General features: G+C 43.0%; 1 protein-coding gene across 2 annotated transcripts in view; it reads left to right on the forward strand.

Moving 5' to 3' along the window:
• Window positions 1-18,353, forward strand: part of SMAP1 (small ArfGAP 1) — a 568,890-nt gene that overhangs the window by 409,606 nt on the left and 140,931 nt on the right. The window lies entirely within an intron of this gene.

The raw sequence follows: 18,353 nt of genomic DNA on the forward strand, positions 1-18,353 counted from the left end.
GTAAGTAATAAATGATGAACTCTGTCCATGTTACATATATAAAATGACTACAATGAAAGCATTGCAGAAGGGAACATCAAGCCTTTATCTTCCATATGCCAACTGATATTGTTAGCTGGGCTTGAAAATGGCATGATTAAGTCTGCTGAGAGCTCTGTTAATAAGCGGGCCTGTATCTGTCAGCAGCAGTGCTGTCTCTTCCAAAATACCAGTAATGAGCTCCTTGGGGAAGGAAAAGCTATCAAAGTGATCTTCAAAGTCTCGCTGTATAATGACATTTGAACATTTAAATATAGAGTTGTTGTTTTTTATTTAATGTAAAGAGTAAGATGCTTGGGTGTTTTTATTGTATTCCATACAATACATTTATTTTTACTAGGACAACATTGATCACGCTCTATTGATTCATCCTTTTACTGAATAATGTTATCTTCTACACCAGTGTCTTTGTCATCTTAAAGTCTCATTTTACGGAAGAGTGTATTGTTTGATATTCTCACTGTACCTTTGCTTTGGTCTGCGTACAGGCTGTTGGGGCTAAACTTTTGTTTCTGGCCATACCAGCCATCATTTAGTGCACAGAGAAACATGCAGTGATAAGTGCCCAGATGACTGTTCACTTTAAGGAGTATATTCATGGGGATCAGTATGAATTCCCGACTGATGGGATCCCGGCGGTCGAAATACCAAAGCCAGAATCCCGACGGGCAGAATCCCGACCTCGAGCGCAGCATGTCCCCTTGTGGGATCGGTGGGTCGCCACAAGGTTATATTCCCCCTCAGGTGGTAGTTCACGCCACCACCCAAGAGGGTATTCTGGATGGCGGTCGGGATGTCAAATGCGGTCGGGATTTTGACCGCGGGGATCCCGACAGTCAGGAACATGACTGCATACCATTTCATGAAGCAGTGAAAAGAGTGAAGTGAGCCAGTGGAGACGTTGATCATTGTAACCAATCAGCATTGAAGTAACATTTATAATTTGCATATTATAAAATTATACAGAGCAGCTGATTGGTTGCCATTGGCAACTTCTCCACTGGCTCACTTCTCTACTCTTTTCACGGCTTCATGAATAGACCCCTAAGTGGCTTTTCTAAACTGAAGTGAGGTGTGCGCTCTTTTATTTATTTATATATATATATATATATATATATATATATATATATATATTATTAATGTGGACTGCAAAAGTTAATTGTCATACTACTGTGTGTTTAAATTGGTATCAAAGTTGAAGACTTGTATGGTCCTCAGTTTTTTTTTTTATTCCAGTAACCTTTATTAGTTAACAAATAGATTTATTATTCAAACTTGTTTTTCCCTCAGACATGTTGCTGTTTGTTGTGTGGGTTACATGCCTGGCAAACCCCATACTAACCATGATGTGTGAGATAAATCTTTAGTCCAGTGGTTCCGAAACTCTGTCCTCAAGGCACCCTAACGGTCCAGGTTTTAAGGATATCCATGTTTCAGCACAGGTGTCTTAATTAGTAATGCATTCATTTTGATTAGACCATCTGTACTCAAGCATGGATATTCTTAAAGCCTGGACCGTTAGGGTGCCTTGAGGACCGAGTTTGGGAACCACTGCTTTAGCCAGATAAATAGGAAGAAGCAACACCCCTTGAAGACATAAAGTGGGGCAATTCAATTAGTTGAGTTGTTTCCTGTGAATTCATACTGCAAATTACATTTGTAACTCAATTTCAAACTCACATTTGCTTATTTTTGTGCGCAGCACCTTAAACTGGTGAAAAAGAAGGAAAATAATTTTTTTTGCAGAAAAAAGTCATGCACTTGGGGGGTCGGGGGGTTTAAATAGCATCAATTGGCCAATAAAGACTTGTCCGTTTTCAGGAGGATTTCTCTAAAAAGCTCAGTGGGTTAAATGATGTGGGCAGTGTATGTAGAGTTGTTAATGGTAGAGGAGGTTTAGAACTTGCAGATTGGAGCTAAAAAGCGTTTCATCCAACTTTTTACACAATTGTATTAAAACACTGAGAAATCACTTTAGTTACATTTTTCTCTGGCCCAAAATGCTGGAAAGACTTTAATTTGCTGACTGCCATTTTTCCACCATCAAGTGCATAAATCAGCCATTTTACACATTTTAAGTACCTCCTGTACTTTCATTGTGATCATTAATAGCCTTCTATATGGTCCTGCTTTCTCAGTTGCCATTTTTGGGGGGTCTAGGATGGTTTCCCCACTTTTTCATGCACTTCTTAGGTTGCTTTTTCTAGAATTGTAACGCAGCCAAGCCACAAGTCCTACAATTTCACATATCTAATCGAATCTCCTATTTCTCTGGTGTGCGCATTCACGTGATGTAAGAGAGTTTCCGTTTACAAACTTGCTTCTGATTGTATTGAACCCTTAGGGGTATATTCAATTGAAGTCAGATCCATTCCGACATTCATTTGTCGGAATGGATCGACCTGGGCTATTCAATGCATTCTCAATTCGACTTTAAAAATAGTCAAATTGAGATGCGGGAGCTTAGACAGGTGAGAGCCGCGGGCAGATGGGGGAGAGCAGCGCTACAGCAGCGGCTATATAGCTGCTGAGGTAGCGCTGCTCTCCCCCGTCTCTCCTCTCCCTGTCCCCACATCACAGCCGCCGCTCACGGCAGCGTCCACCCGGCTCCAGCAAGCGAGGTCTCGCTTGCTAAAGCCGGGTGGACACTGCTGTGAGTGGCGGCTGTGACATCCTCCGGCACTGCTCTCGCCATCTGGCTGCCCGCAGCTCTCCCTGTCTCTGCTCCCGCATGTCACTTCGACTTTTTTTTAAAGTCGAATTAAGGTGGTCGAAAAGGGGGCCAAACCCTGTCAGTTTTGGCCCCGTTATCGACACAAGCACGCGGATCGGCAGCTATTCCGCCGATGCACATGCTTTTCGACAAGTCGAATAATTTGGGGTAAGATTGAATAGGTCGGAACACCTTCCGACCTAAAGTCGAAAACTACCGTCTTTTCGACAGATGACAGCTTTTGACTTCAATTGAATATACCCCTTAATGTGACTCATCCTTTTTGTTTGAGGCTTACCCTGTCTCAGCAGACTGAAGTGTGTGTGTGTAATTAGTGGTGTCACTACAGGGGTGTGGGTCACACCCGGGTATCACACACCGAGGGGTGATACCATAATGCCATCTCCTCCTCAGTCAGGAGCCAGGTGCTGCACTGTATCATTACGGGTAGCACTCGGCTCCTGTCACAGTGTTGGAGCCGATACTGCAGACAGTCTCAGAGGTCAGTCCAGTATTTCTGGGACCCCGGAGTGATGATTATGGATGCCATGTCACACCCCCTTCCTGCAAGGTCATGCCCCCTTTTGCCAGCGTACGCATGGAGATACTCCACACCGGGTGTCAGTAAGCATAGGGATGCCCCTGTTTAGTGTACAGTATTTGTCATTTCTAGCTAAAGCTTACCTGTTCCCAGTTATTGCAGATGGTCCATGGGGCACACCACTGTAAGTGCAGGCAGGGATCATGCTGGTTGCTACTTCAAAGTTGCAAACATGGGGTTGGATATTCTACCCTCTTTTTTTTTTCTATATTGGGAAGTGCACATGGCAGTCACTGGCACAGTATAATATCGCCTCTGAGTACCACTCTGTGCTGATTGGTAGGACAGCTTTACTTAGCTGAGTAACTGTTAATGAATAGCCATGCGTGGATTGCTGCGTCCCTTCGCCTCAGCAGCGTCTTTTTGTAATAGTCCAACTACTGGTTCTATCTCCTCATCATCGCTGTCCTGGATGGGACTGCACAAACTGCAGGTATAGGTGTTTTCATCTTAGAGTTATTCTGTGGATTACACTGTGATTCCACATAGGACTGCTGTTTCCATCCAACTGGTAATATCATTCAATCACTTTTTTGCCCATAAAGAGAATGTACTAATACAGGTTGAGTATCCCATATCCAAATATTCCGAAATACGGACTTTTTTGAGTGAGACTGAGATAGTGAAACCTTTGTTTTTTGATGGCTTAATGTACACAAACTTTGTTTAATACTCAGTTATAAAAATATTGTATTAAATGACCTTCAGGCTGTGTGCATAAGGTGTATATGAAACATAAATGAATTGTGTGAATGTACACACACTTTGTTTAATGCACAAAGTTATAAAAAATATTGGATAAAATTACCTTCAGGCTGTGTGTATAAGGTGTATATGTAACATAAATGCATTCTGTGCTTAGATTTAGGTCCCATCACCATGATATCTCATTATGGTATGCAATTATTCCAAAATACGGAAAAATCCGATATCCAAAATTCCTCTGGTCCCAAGCATTTTGGATAAGGGATACTCAACCTGTAGTACCATTTGCATAATTATATATTCAGGTGATTCTGTTTGCATTATGAAATTTATTCCCACCATTTTGAGCTTATTAATGCTTTTTGCATTATGTTTATTTATAATGATATCCTAATTTATTTTTTTTACCGTGTTTCCACTAGTGATGAGCGGATTCGGTTTTACTCGGTTCTCAAAACCGAATCTTATTGGCTCACTGATGTCACGTGTTTTGGATAGCCAATAAGATTCGGTTTTGAGAACCGAGTAAAACCGAATCCGCTCATCACTAGTTTCCACTTGTACAATACCTTGACAATACCTGTTTTTTTTTAAACAGAGTTTATAATAAATGATGCTTTCATTGTGAATTTTTTGTCTAGATTTAGTCCTATTGCATGCATATACACAATATTGATACAATTTGTATGTACTGATTATTCTAATTGTCAGCATCACTTCCCAATAATATTAAATAGTTCTCACATCACTGGTGCTTTCCTCCCCTCTCTTACCTGGTCCAGCTTCTTTAAGGGTGGCTATCCCACTAGCAGTAACAGATTGACTCATTTTTTTATATTTTTTATAGTTAAGATATTTATATCTGTGTAAATTAGCAACTAGCTGTTCTATCCATTCTTCGAGTTTCTGATTTCCACAGTTGTAAATATAAATGAGTGTTAAAAATGTGGTAAATCTATAGAGATGTAAATTTGAGACGTCTTAATCAGAGGCGTATCTAGGGTAGGGTGAGTGGGGCACGTGCCCTGGGCGCCTTGGCAGGCCCAGGAGAGGGGGGCGCCGCCGGCGGCCAGGGCATCATGCCCCACTCGCCCCTATCAACCCGAGATGTGAGGGGAGGAGAGCGCACCGTCTCTCCCTCCCCTCACTGCCGCTGGAAGCCCTAGCAGCGCTGCCAGCAGCGCTGCTGTTTCTGCCCGGTCTCCGGCGTTAGCCAATCAGCTTGCGGACCGTATCCTGATTGGCTGCCGGTCCACGAGCTCTGATTGGCTAGCGAACCGGCGCCAGACAGCCGCCGGAGACCTGGAGCGGTGAGGGGAAGGAGAGGCGCTGCGCTCTCCTCCCCTCAAAGAGTGAGTGACGGGGGGGGGGGGCGCCGGCACAGTGGGGCATGTAACTGGCACTGAGTGGGGCCTGGCACTGTGGGGCATGTATCTGGCACTGTGGGGCAATGTGTCTGGCACTGTGGGGCAATGTATCTGGCACTGTGGGGCAATGTATCTGGCACTGTGGGGCAATGTATCTGGCACTGTGGGGCAATGTATGTGGCACTGTGGGGCAATGTAACTGGCACTGTGGGGCAATGTAACTGGCACTGTGGGGCAATGTATCTGGCACTGTGGGGCAATGTATCTGGCACTGTGGGGCAATGTATCTGGCACTGTGGGGCAATGTATCTGGCACTGTGGGGCAATGTATCTGGCACTGTGGGGCAATGTATCTGGCACTGTGGGGCATGTATCTGGCACTGAGTGGGGCATGTATCTGGCACTGAGTGGGGCATGTATCTGGCACTGAGTGGGGCATGTATCTGGCACTGAGTGGGGCAATGTATCTGGCACTGAGTGGGGCAATGTATCTGGCATTGAGTGGGGCAATGTATCTGGCATTGAGTGGGGCAATGTATCTGGCATTGAGTGGGGCAATGTATCTGGCATTGAGTGGGGCAATGTATCTGGCATTGAGTGGGGCAATGTATCTGGCACTGAGTGGGGCAATGTATCTGGCACTGAGTGGGGCAATGTATCTGGCACTGTGGGCCATTTTCAGTGGCCACACCCCTTCTGGTGTGTGGCCACGCCCATTTTTTAACCGCGCGCGAACATGCTTCTTTTTTTTGGGGGGGGGGGGGGGCGCGGCGCCGTTTTCCATCTTGCCCTGTGCTCCGGAAACCCTAGCTACGCCTCTGGTCCTAATGTAAGTAAATATTAATTCATGGTTCTTGGCATTGCTGGTGGAGCACCCGTGGCAGATACGGTAAAAAGTGACAGGGCCATTTTTGTAGTTTATAAAATTCTACACACTGGAAGTACAATCCAAATTTTGATTTGATTGTCAGTTTGGGCATTCTAGTTCATGCAACACAAGCCACGCATCGGTAATGACATAATTATGTCAACTTCCTTTTCATCCCCTTAGGGGAGGTTTATTAAAATTCGAATTACGTAGCTTTCCTATTTCCCACCTGAAGAATACCTATGTTACAATTCAGCTTCCTAACATATCGGGAAGTAAGAGAATTAGTGATGAGTCAGTCAGTGAGTGAGGGCTTTTTGCATTTATATATGTATATATATGTGTGTGTGTGTGTGTATATATATATATATATATATATATATATATATATAATTTCCAAATAAGGGGAGCACTCACCAGTCTTCAAGCAGACATAAGATTTATTAAAGCCATCAGTAGTAGGTAAATTAGATCGACGTTTCGGTCATGTTTCTGACCTTTGTCAGGATACCAGTACAGTGAACTAGTGCTACATATATACCCATATAGATCCCACCCTCCAATTAATCTCAGCAACTCCCCCACACCCCATATCAACAACAATTACTTATGACATACTGAACATTTAAACATACTTATGTTAAAATCAGAGATTCATCATGTCATGACAAGTAGATTTATCAATAAAATTCATTTAACTCACCCCCTCATGCAGTCACTAACCCGCAGTCACTCTTGGTAAGGACCACATGCGGCGTGCGTTCCACTACGGGCCGAACTTCCGGTCAGTGGAACGCACATGCTGTATCCTCTGTGCGTACACCCCATGTGTGGCGTCTGGTAGTTGCCTAGCAACCGCCAGGTCCTAACCTGTCAGATGTCATCAGAGCGCTTACTGCGGCTATAGTATGTAAGAGAGTCACAGGTCTGGGTCTACAGGTTGTTTAGCAACATCCGGCCGCCAGGGTAGTGAGCGCAAATCTTTAAACATCAGCTCGTGGGCTATCTGGGGGGCCATATCTCAGAACTGACAGATCACCTCCCCATTGATCAATTACATATAGTCCTGCATGTAGTCTAATTAACCCGTATTAGGGGCATACAGTTAAATCCATACTTATATGTGTAATATTGCTCATATCATTAAAGGTGTGTAATCAACATTATAGCACCTAAGTGATTTATGCTGGGCATTTATATGGGAGTGTGATATTAAGTTATGACTGCAGAGGGAGCAAGTTACTGTTGGTGGAAGGTAGAGAAATCAGGATATCATGATATTCATTACATGAAAAAATACACATACTATTGCTAAATATCAATTGTATATATAGGGACAGTCACATCACCATCATTGATATATGACAAGTCCGGGACCTCCCACATATATATCGGGTTCCTATAACCCATACTCAATTTTGGTTTCAAAAATTGTATAGAAAGATCAAAACTTTAAAAGGTCGACGACAGAAACAAAAAAATGAAAAATATCAAAAAAGTATATATACGAAAAAAATATATATATACACATAAAGAGTAGAAAACAATAAAAAACAAAAAATGTGCAGTGAAAAATTATGATTAAAAATTTAAATAGAAAATTATTTCGTCAAAAATCAATGTTGGTAGAGCCTTCCTGGAGCCTTCTTTATAGGAAGATACTATAGTGTATTCCATCATTGAGGCCTCTTGGTCGTATGGTATCCAACCTGTGTATCCATGCAGCTTCCCGTTTTAATAGGAGTTTTGCTCGGTCACCGCCTCTTTTTGGTGCCTCCACTCTGTCAATTATCATACTCCTTAGTGTTGCCAGAGGGTGTCGTGCTTCACAAAAGTGTCTTGCCACAGGTTTATCCGAGGTACCACTTGATATGGCATTTCTGATGGAGAGACGATGGTTAGCCATTCTCTCACGGAATGGACGAACCGTCTTCCCCACGTATACCAGGGAGCATGGGCATGTCAAGGTGTATACCACATAGTCAGAGGTGCATGTCACTCTATGACGAATGGATATCCTCTCTCCCGTGTGTGGGTGATGGAAGAATTGACCCGTTGTCATACTTCTGCATGTGGTACAGTTTATACATTTAAAACATCCTAGTTTTTTAGGCATCAGCCACATACTCGATGCTTGTGGCATTACTCTGTCAGGCTGCATCAGTATGTCTTTCAGGTTGTGTGCTCGTCTGAAGCCGAGTAATGGTTTATCCGGTAATTTCTTCATGAGTGCCGGATCAGTTCTGACCACTGGCCATAGTTTTCTAACTGCTTTCCGGATGGCCGGACCAGCCGTATTGAATGTTGTAGAAATGACAAACGGGTTGTCTTTCTTGCGTGTTCTGTGTGAGGCTCCCCTATAGATATTTTTGGCCTTAAGTAGGCATCGCGTGATGGTCCTCTTGTCATACCCCCTTGCCTCAAATCTTATTTTCATCTCTTCTAGTTGTTTGGCGGCCACTTCTTCATCCGAGTTATTTCTGAGGACCCTTAGAAATTGAGATATTGGTAAATTTTGCTTGAGTGATCCAGGGTGGTGACTGTCAAATGACAGTAGAGTGTTTCTGTCTGTCGGCTTTCTATACAGTTTGAAACCATAGCCATCATTGGTGGTGTAAATACTGACATCTAAAAAATCCACAGTTTCAGTACTGGAATACATGGTGAACCTAATTGTTGATTCTAGGCCATTTAGATACTCAACCATGTTCACTAAAGCCTCCTGGGTACCCACCCATACAAGGAAGACATCATCTATAAATCTGCGATAGAAGGCGATACTATCACCAAACGGCGGGATGATGTTAATAGTCTCATATGCATCCATAAATAGATTTGCATAGGATGGGGCTATGTTACTCCCCATCGCTGTCCCTGCCGTTTGGAGATAGTACCGCCCCCCATAGGTAAAATAATTGCAGTTCAAAATCAATTCCAGCAAGTCCATCAGAAAGTCTACCGGAGGTGAGCCTGTGTGTGTTTTCAACAGTGCTCGTCTGCTCGTGGCCAACCCTTCAGTGTGGGGTATTAGCGTATATAGTGATACTACGTCCATAGTAGCCAGAATCCTCTGGCCAGTATTGGTTTGTAGATTTAGTAATCTCAAAAAGTCTTCCGTGTCTCTTAGATAGCTGTTAGTTTTCTTAACACAGACCTGCAAGAAGCTGTCCACATATTGTGCCACCTTAGAGAAGAGTGAATTACGTGCAGATATGATCGGACGGCCCGGAGGCCTGTCCAAGGTCTTGTGTATCTTAGGTATCACATATAAGATGGGGGTGATAGGGAAGTCTGTCTTCAGAAAACCCAGAGTGTCCTCATCTATCCAACCCTGGGAAAGTGCCATATCTAAGATGTTGTCTAAACGTTTCTTGAAGGCCAGACCCGGGTCCCCAGGTAGTAACCTATAGGTTCCCGTGTCGGCTAGTTGTCTCTGTACTTCAGTGTCATAGTCTGTAGTGTTCAGTATTACCACCGCTCCCCCCTTATCAGCGGGTCTCACAGTAATATTAGGGTTGTTCTTTATTTCATAGAGTGCCTTTCTCTCTATTGCCGAGAGATTGTATCTAGTCACCTTTTGTTTAGCCAAGGATTTTTTAACATCTGAGTCAAGCATTCTAGTGAAGGTTTTTATGCTGGGATTGTATGATATCGGGTCATAGGTACTTTTATTTTTAAATGGATTGATAACCTCCGTCCTTGGTTTCTCATTCCCAAATTTCTCCGCTAGTCTCAGCTTTCTGCCCATTTTAAACCTATCAACGGACCACTCAAAATCATCAAATCTGGGGGTGGGGATAAAGCTTAAACCTCTAGATAATACACTTAGTTCCGCAGATGTAAGTTTATGTGTGGATAAGTTAATCACGGATTCTTCTGGGTTTTGGTCGTTTTTTTCTTTTCTTTTGTATTTGCCCCGCCGGAGGTGGGGCTTTCTGCGTTTAAATTCTGTTCACCAAACCTCGAGCGTGTATTGGCTCTTGGTAGCGGGGTTTTTTTATATGTCTGGGTATCTGAGGAGTCCCTTTCAGACGAGGAATAGCTATCAAATTGTGAGCGATCCTGTCTGAAACGGTTACCTCTGTATCTCGGGTTGGAATTATCGTTACCCACCAACCACCTGTATACTCTATGGTCTTTATAATCACGATCCACTTTTTCAAGTTTAGCCCTCTTAAAAGTGATCAGATCTTTGCGATGTTTATCAATTTGTTGTTTGAGTTTGGTCAGCCACGGCTGTGTGTTGTCTTTCTGTAGGGTCTCAGTTGCTATAGGTTTAAAGTCAGCGATTTCTACCCTCAATTTTTTCAGCTCACTACCAACTTCCTCAATGACTAATAAGAGTAAATCAAAGGAGCATTTATTTAAGATAGAACACCATTTGCTACAAAAGGCAGGGTTACCTCTCCCTATTGTAGGGATATTGTTGAGACGAAAGCCTCTAGGTATCTGTTTTTTTCGGAAATAATCCGAGAGGAACTGCCCATGTAGCAAAAGGTCTATCTCACGTTTTTCCAAATTTAATAGTTTATGATATAGATCCAAACCACACTCAGCAGGTATTTTTTCAAAATCATTAAATTCAGACAGTACCCTTTCCGCATCATCATCCGTGAATACTAATACATCACGTTCTGCAGCCAATAATAATTCTGTTGAGACAATGCCTTCCATAAGTGTACCTCCGTGTGATTTACACCACCAATTAGGCTCAAAAAGTCTTCTTTATAAGAAGAAGTACCCAACAAGATTTATTAAATAATAAGAAAGAAAAAAGGGAAAAAAAGAAAAAAAGGAAAAAAATTGAAAAAAATATATCAAAGAAAAAGAGTCCACTGTCGTCAAAGTTCCTTAAAAGTCACCAGTACAATCCACTGGGAATTCAGAGATTAGCTTAGTTTAGTCCATCAATATAACAGTTCCATTTCAACAAGGGTATATATTCACTGGTGCAGGACCGGATTTGGAACAGGTTGCAAATCATTACATACAAGCAGAGGGTCCACACTCACGTTAGAGTATATATAAAGTGCTGGGGTGACATCCAATGAGGGGAAAACATCCAACTCCAATACAATTTCCAAAGATTTATTAAAGCCATCAGTAGTAGTTCACTGTACTGGTATCCTGACAAAGGTCAGAAACATGACCGAAACGTCGATCTAATTTACCTACTACTGATGGCTTTAATAAATCTTATGTCTGCTTGAAGACTGGTGAGTGCTCCCCTTATTTGGAAATTGTATTGGAGTTGGATGTTTTCCCCTCATTGGATGTCACCCCAGCACTTTATATATACTCTAACGTGAGTGTGGACCCTCTGCTTGTATGTAATGATTTGCAACCTGTTCCAAATCCGGTCCTGCACCAGTGAATATATACCCTTGTTGAAATGGAACTGTTATATTGATGGACTAAACTAAGCTAATCTCTGAATTCCCAGTGGATTGTACTGGTGACTTTTAAGGAACTTTGACGACAGTGGACTCTTTTTCTTTGATATATTTTTTTCCATTTTTTTCCTTTTTTTCTTTTTTCTTTTTTTCCCTTTTTTCTTTCTTATTTAATAAATCTTGTTGGGTACTTCTTCTTATAAAGAAGACTTTTTGAGCCTAATTGGTGGTGTAAATCACACGGAGGTACACTTATGGAAGGCATTGTCTCAACAGAATTATTATTGGCTGCAGAACGTGATGTATTAATATTCACGGATGATGATGCGGAAAGGGTACTGTCTGAATTTAATGATTTTGAAAAAATACCTGCTGAGAGTGGTTTGGATCTATATCATAAACTATTAAATTTGGAAAAACGTGAGATAGACCTTTTGCTACATGGGCAGTTCCTCTCGGATTATTTCCGAAAAAAACAGATACCTAGAGGCTTTCGTCTCAACAATATCCCTACAATAGGGAGAGGTAACCCTGCCTTTTGTAGCAAATGGTGTTCTATCTTAAATAAATGCTCCTTTGATTTACTCTTATTAGTCATTGAGGAAGTTGGTAGTGAGCTGAAAAAATTGAGGGTAGAAATCGCTGACTTTAAACCTATAGCAACTGAGACCCTACAGAAAGACAACACACAGCCGTGGCTGACCAAACTCAAACAACAAATTGATAAACATCGCAAAGATCTGATCACTTTTAAGAGGGCTAAACTTGAAAAAGTGGATCGTGATTATAAAGACCATAGAGTATACAGGTGGTTGGTGGGTAACGATAATTCCAACCCGAGATACAGAGGTAACCGTTTCAGACAGGATCGCTCACAATTTGATAGCTATTCCTCGTCTGAAAGGGACTCCTCAGATACCCAGACATATAAAAAAAACCCGCTACCAAGAGCCAATACACGCTCGAGGTTTGGTGAACAGAATTTAAACGCAGAAAGCCCCACCTCCGGCGGGGCAAATACAAAAGAAAAGAAAAAAACGACCAAAACCCAGAAGAATCCGTGATTAACTTATCCACACATAAACTTACATCTGCGGAACTAAGTGTATTATCTAGAGGTTTAAGCTTTATCCCCACCCCCAGATTTGATGATTTTGAGTGGTCCGTTGATAGGTTTAAAATGGGCAGAAAGCTGAGACTAGCGGAGAAATTTGGGAATGAGAAACCAAGGACGGAGGTTATCAATCCATTTAAAAATAAAAGTACCTATGACCCGATATCATACAATCCCAGCATAAAAACCTTCACTAGAATGCTTGACTCGGATGTTAAAAAATCCTTGGCTAAACAAAAGGTGACTAGATACAATCTCTCGGCAATAGAGAGAAAGGCACTCTATGAAATAAAGAACAACCCTAATATTACTGTGAGACCCGCTGATAAGGGGGGAGCGGTGGTAATACTGAACACTACAGACTATGACACTGAAGTACAGAGACAACTAGCCGACACGGGAACCTATAGGTTACTACCTGGGGACCCGGGTCTGGCCTTCAAGAAACGTTTAGACAACATCTTAGATATGGCACTTTCCCAGGGTTGGATAGATGAGGACACTCTGGGTTTTCTGAAGACAGACTTCCCTATCACCCCCATCTTATATGTGATACCTAAGATACACAAGACCTTGGACAGGCCTCCGGGCCGTCCGATCATATCTGCACGTAATTCACTCTTCTCTAAGGTGGCACAATATGTGGACAGCTTCTTGCAGGTCTGTGTTAAGAAAACTAACAGCTATCTAAGAGACACGGAAGACTTTTTGAGATTACTAAATCTACAAACCAATACTGGCCAGAGGATTCTGGCTACTATGGACGTAGTATCACTATATACGGTAATACCCCACACTGAAGGGTTGGCCACGAGCAGACGAGCACTGTTGAAAACACACACAGGCTCACCTCCGGTAGACTTTCTGATGGACTTGCTGGAATTGATTTTGAACTGCAATTATTTTACCTATGGGGGGCGGTACTATCTCCAAACGGCAGGGACAGCGATGGGGAGTAACATAGCCCCATCCTATGCAAATCTATTTATGGATGCATATGAGACTATTAACATCATCCCGCCGTTTGGTGATAGTATCGCCTTCTATCGCAGATTTATAGATGATGTCTTCCTTGTATGGGTGGGTACCCAGGAGGCTTTAGTGAACATGGTTGAGTATCTAAATGGCCTAGAATCAACAATTAGGTTCACCATGTATTCCAGTACTGAAACTGTGGATTTTTTAGATGTCAGTATTTACACCACCAATGATGGCTATGGTTTCAAATTGTATAGAAAGCCGACAGACAGAAACACTCTACTGTCATTTGACAGTCACCACCCTGGATCACTCAAGCAAAATTTACCAATATCTCAATTTCTAAGGGTCCTCAGAAATAACTCGGATGAAGAAGTGGCCGCCAAACAACTAGAAGAGATGAAAATAAGATTTGAGGCAAGGGGGTATGACAAGAGGACCATCACGCGATGCCTACTTAAGGCCAAAAATATCTATAGGGGAGCCTCACACAGAACACGCAAGAAAGACAACCCGTTTGTCATTTCTACAACATTCAATACGGCTGGTCCGGCCATCCGGAAAGCAGTTAGAAAACTATGGCCAGTGGTCAGAACTGATCCGGCACTCATGAAGAAATTACCGGATAAACCATTACTCGGCTTCAGACGAGCACACAACCTGAAAGACATACTGATGCAGCCTGACAGAGTAATGCCACAAGCATCGAGTATGTGGCTGATGCCTAAAAAACTAGGATGTTTTAAATGTATAAACTGTACCACATGCAGAAGTATGACAACGGGTCAATTCTTCCATCACCCACACACGGGAGAGAGGATATCCATTCGTCATAGAGTGACATGCACCTCTGACTATGTGGTATACACCTTGACATGCCCATGCTCCCTGGTATACGTGGGGAAGACGGTTCGTCCATTCCGTGAGAGAATGGCTAACCATCGTCTCTCCATCAGAAATGCCATATCAAGTGGTACCTCGGATAAACCTGTGGCAAGACACTTTTGTGAAGCACGACACCCTCTGGCAACACTAAGGAGTATGATAATTGACAGAGTGGAGGCACCAAAAAGAGGCGGTGACCGAGCAAAACTCCTATTAAAACGGGAAGCTGCATGGATACACAGGTTGGATACCATACGACCAAGAGGCCTCAATGATGGAATACACTATAGTATCTTCCTATAAAGAAGGCTCCAGGAAGGCTCTACCAACATTGATTTTTGACGAAATAATTTTCTATTTAAATTTTTAATCATAATTTTTCACTGCACATTTTTTGTTTTTTATTGTTTTCTACTCTTTATGTGTATATATATATTTTTTTCGTATATATACTTTTTTGATATTTTTCATTTTTTTGTTTCTGTCGTCGACCTTTTAAAGTTTTGATCTTTCTATACAATTTTTGAAACCAAAATTGAGTATGGGTTATAGGAACCCGATATATATGTGGGAGGTCCCGGACTTGTCATATATCAATGATGGTGATGTGACTGTCCCTATATATACAATTGATATTTAGCAATAGTATGTGTATTTTTTCATGTAATGAATATCATGATATCCTGATTTCTCTACCTTCCACCAACAGTAACTTGCTCCCTCTGCAGTCATAACTTAATATCACACTCCCATATAAATGCCCAGCATAAATCACTTAGGTGCTATAATGTTGATTACACACCTTTAATGATATGAGCAATATTACACATATAAGTATGGATTTAACTGTATGCCCCTAATACGGGTTAATTAGACTACATGCAGGACTATATGTAATTGATCAATGGGGAGGTGATCTGTCAGTTCTGAGATATGGCCCCCCAGATAGCCCACGAGCTGATGTTTAAAGATTTGCGCTCACTACCCTGGCGGCCGGATGTTGCTAAACAACCTGTAGACCCAGACCTGTGACTCTCTTACATACTATAGCCGCAGTAAGCGCTCTGATGACATCTGACAGGTTAGGACCTGGCGGTTGCTAGGCAACTACCAGACGCCACACATGGGGTGTACGCACAGAGGATACAGCATGTGCGTTCCACTGACCGGAAGTTCGGCCCGTAGTGGAACGCACGCCGCATGTGGTCCTTACCAAGAGTGACTGCGGGTTAGTGACTGCATGAGGGGGTGAGTTAAATGAATTTTATTGATAAATCTACTTGTCATGACATGATGAATCTCTGATTTTAACATAAGAATGTTTAAATGTTCAGTATGTCATAAGTAATTGTTGTTGATATGGGGTGTGGGGGAGTTGCTGAGATTAATTGGAGGGTGGGATCTATATGGGTATATATGTAGCACTAGTTCACTGTACTGGTATCCTGACAAAGGTCAGAAACATGACCGAAACGTCGATCTAATTTACCTACTGCTGATGGCTTTAATAAATCTTATGTCTGCTTGAAGACTGGTGAGTGCTCCCCTTATTTGGAAATTGTATTGGAGTTGGATGTTTTCCCCTCATTGGATGTCACCCCAGCACTTTATATATACTCTAACGTGAGTGTGGACCCTCTGCTTGTATATATATATATATATATATATATACACACACACACACATTATATACTCAGCACTCCTAGCTTGGCTCACAAGCAGTACCAAGGCACTCCTAATTTTTCCAGTTGTACACTGCTATGCCTGGCCATCTGTCTTATTTTCTCCTAACACCACAGCAGTGATTCATGTGTTCCGTCATCAGCGATCCCATACAGTAATAACCGTGCACTACAGTGTACAGTGTAATATCAGCAGTACTCTTCTTCCAGGAGGGATTGGACATAACATACTAGCAGCCTCTATTATCCATTGTGCTATTCCTAATGACTGCTAACCCAAGCTCTGTATACAATTCTTCTGAAGTGTCCAAAGGTCTAATATCCAGCATCTACAAAGTCTGCAGCATGGTTGTTTTATCCCGAGTAGAAGTTGTATTTTCTGCAGCGAGGTACACTGGGATTCCACAAGGAATATATCGGGGTGTAGAGTTGGATCTTGATCTGAGGCACCAACAGGCTAAAGCTTTGATTGTTCCCAGGATGCATTGCACTGCCTCCTCTATAACCCCGTCTCCAGGCACTGGAGCTCAGTTTGTAAGTTGGTGCCTGCAGGGCAGGTCACTAACAGGTGGGATTGCGCTAGGCATCCCTGAAAAGAGCTTTTTAAGAAGACTTCAAGGGCCGCAGCACTGTTTGTCATTCTGATATTCTGTGCTGCGGGTGTAGTATGGTATGCCGGCAGTCGGACTCCCGGCGACCAGCATACCGGCGCCGGGAGCCCGACCGCCGGCATACCAACAGTGTGGCGGGCGCAAATGAACCCCTTGCGGGCTCGCTGTGCTCGCCACTCTGCGGGGCACGGTGGCGCGCTACGCGCGCCACACTATTTTATTCTCCCTCCAGGGGGGTCGTGGACCCCCACGAGGGAGAATAAGTGTCGGTATGCCGGCTGTCGGGATTCCAGCGCCGGTATACTGTGCACCGGGATCCCGACAGCCGGCATACTGAAGACCACCCCTGTGCTGCGGCTCCATCACCTCCCCAGAAGCACTGTATACTCCCACGGCCGGGTTCCCGAGTACTTGCAGCTGAGGCACACCGGTCATCAGGCACACCACCGCTGATGCTCTCCAAGATCGCGTGGCTGCACATCAGGGAGGAGGTAAGAGGGTCCCCCAGGTGGGACCAGCCAGTCAATCGCGGTCCCAGGAGACGGACCGCGCCGCTGGCGTGGACACTGTACTGTACAGGGACCCCACTATATCCACCATGGCAGGGAGCACAGGTCGGATTTACTAAAATCCATTTTACATATGCTCCACAGTACCCGCTAGTGAGGCCCAGCATAGGGGATAAGGCGCTGACCTGTAGCCCATCCCCCAGCTCTGGGTGCCATTTACTGCTAGTGTACCCGCCCAGGAGCTGCATTTCACTCTCCCTCACTCCCTGACAGAGATTTTGGCGCCATCTTCATTAGTAGCTGGGTAGCTCTTTGGGACTGCAGGGCTCTGTCTCCTCTGTAAAGCCGCCTGTCTCATCAGCGCTGTGCATTTACAGGGACTTAAGTATTCTACATGTCATTTTAGACAGTGTTAGTTAAGAACAAATGTGCTGCTATCTGAATATTTAGTACAAGTATTCTGTGATGTACATCCAGTATCTACTGTGCATTGTTATATCGATATTCAGACATATTTATATGTAGTTTTACTAGTCCAGTGCAGTTTTATTGTTTATCTGTAATAACTTCTGCATTGTACCTGTGACTGAGTGTGCCTGTAGCTGTTGTGTGGATTACATTCTCCTGTATCAAACATATTACTATCACTATATTCTGTACCCTGAGGGGCTAGGTGCGTCAGTGTCTCATATATATATATATATATATATATATATATATATATATATATAATATGTATAGTGCTACACCGTTTATACAGTTCGGTATTTTTAACTGTGTATTTCAGTCCCCTCATACTGCTTAAGTCCTCTGTTTGTGCCCTGTATTTACCGTCACATAACACAGGGGGTTGTTTGCATGTATTGTGTTTGTCTGGCTATATTGTAC

Source organism: Pseudophryne corroboree, chromosome 4 (genome assembly GCF_028390025.1).
Source record: "Pseudophryne corroboree isolate aPseCor3 chromosome 4, aPseCor3.hap2, whole genome shotgun sequence".
NCBI classification, from domain to species: Eukaryota; Metazoa; Chordata; class Amphibia; order Anura; family Myobatrachidae; genus Pseudophryne; species Pseudophryne corroboree.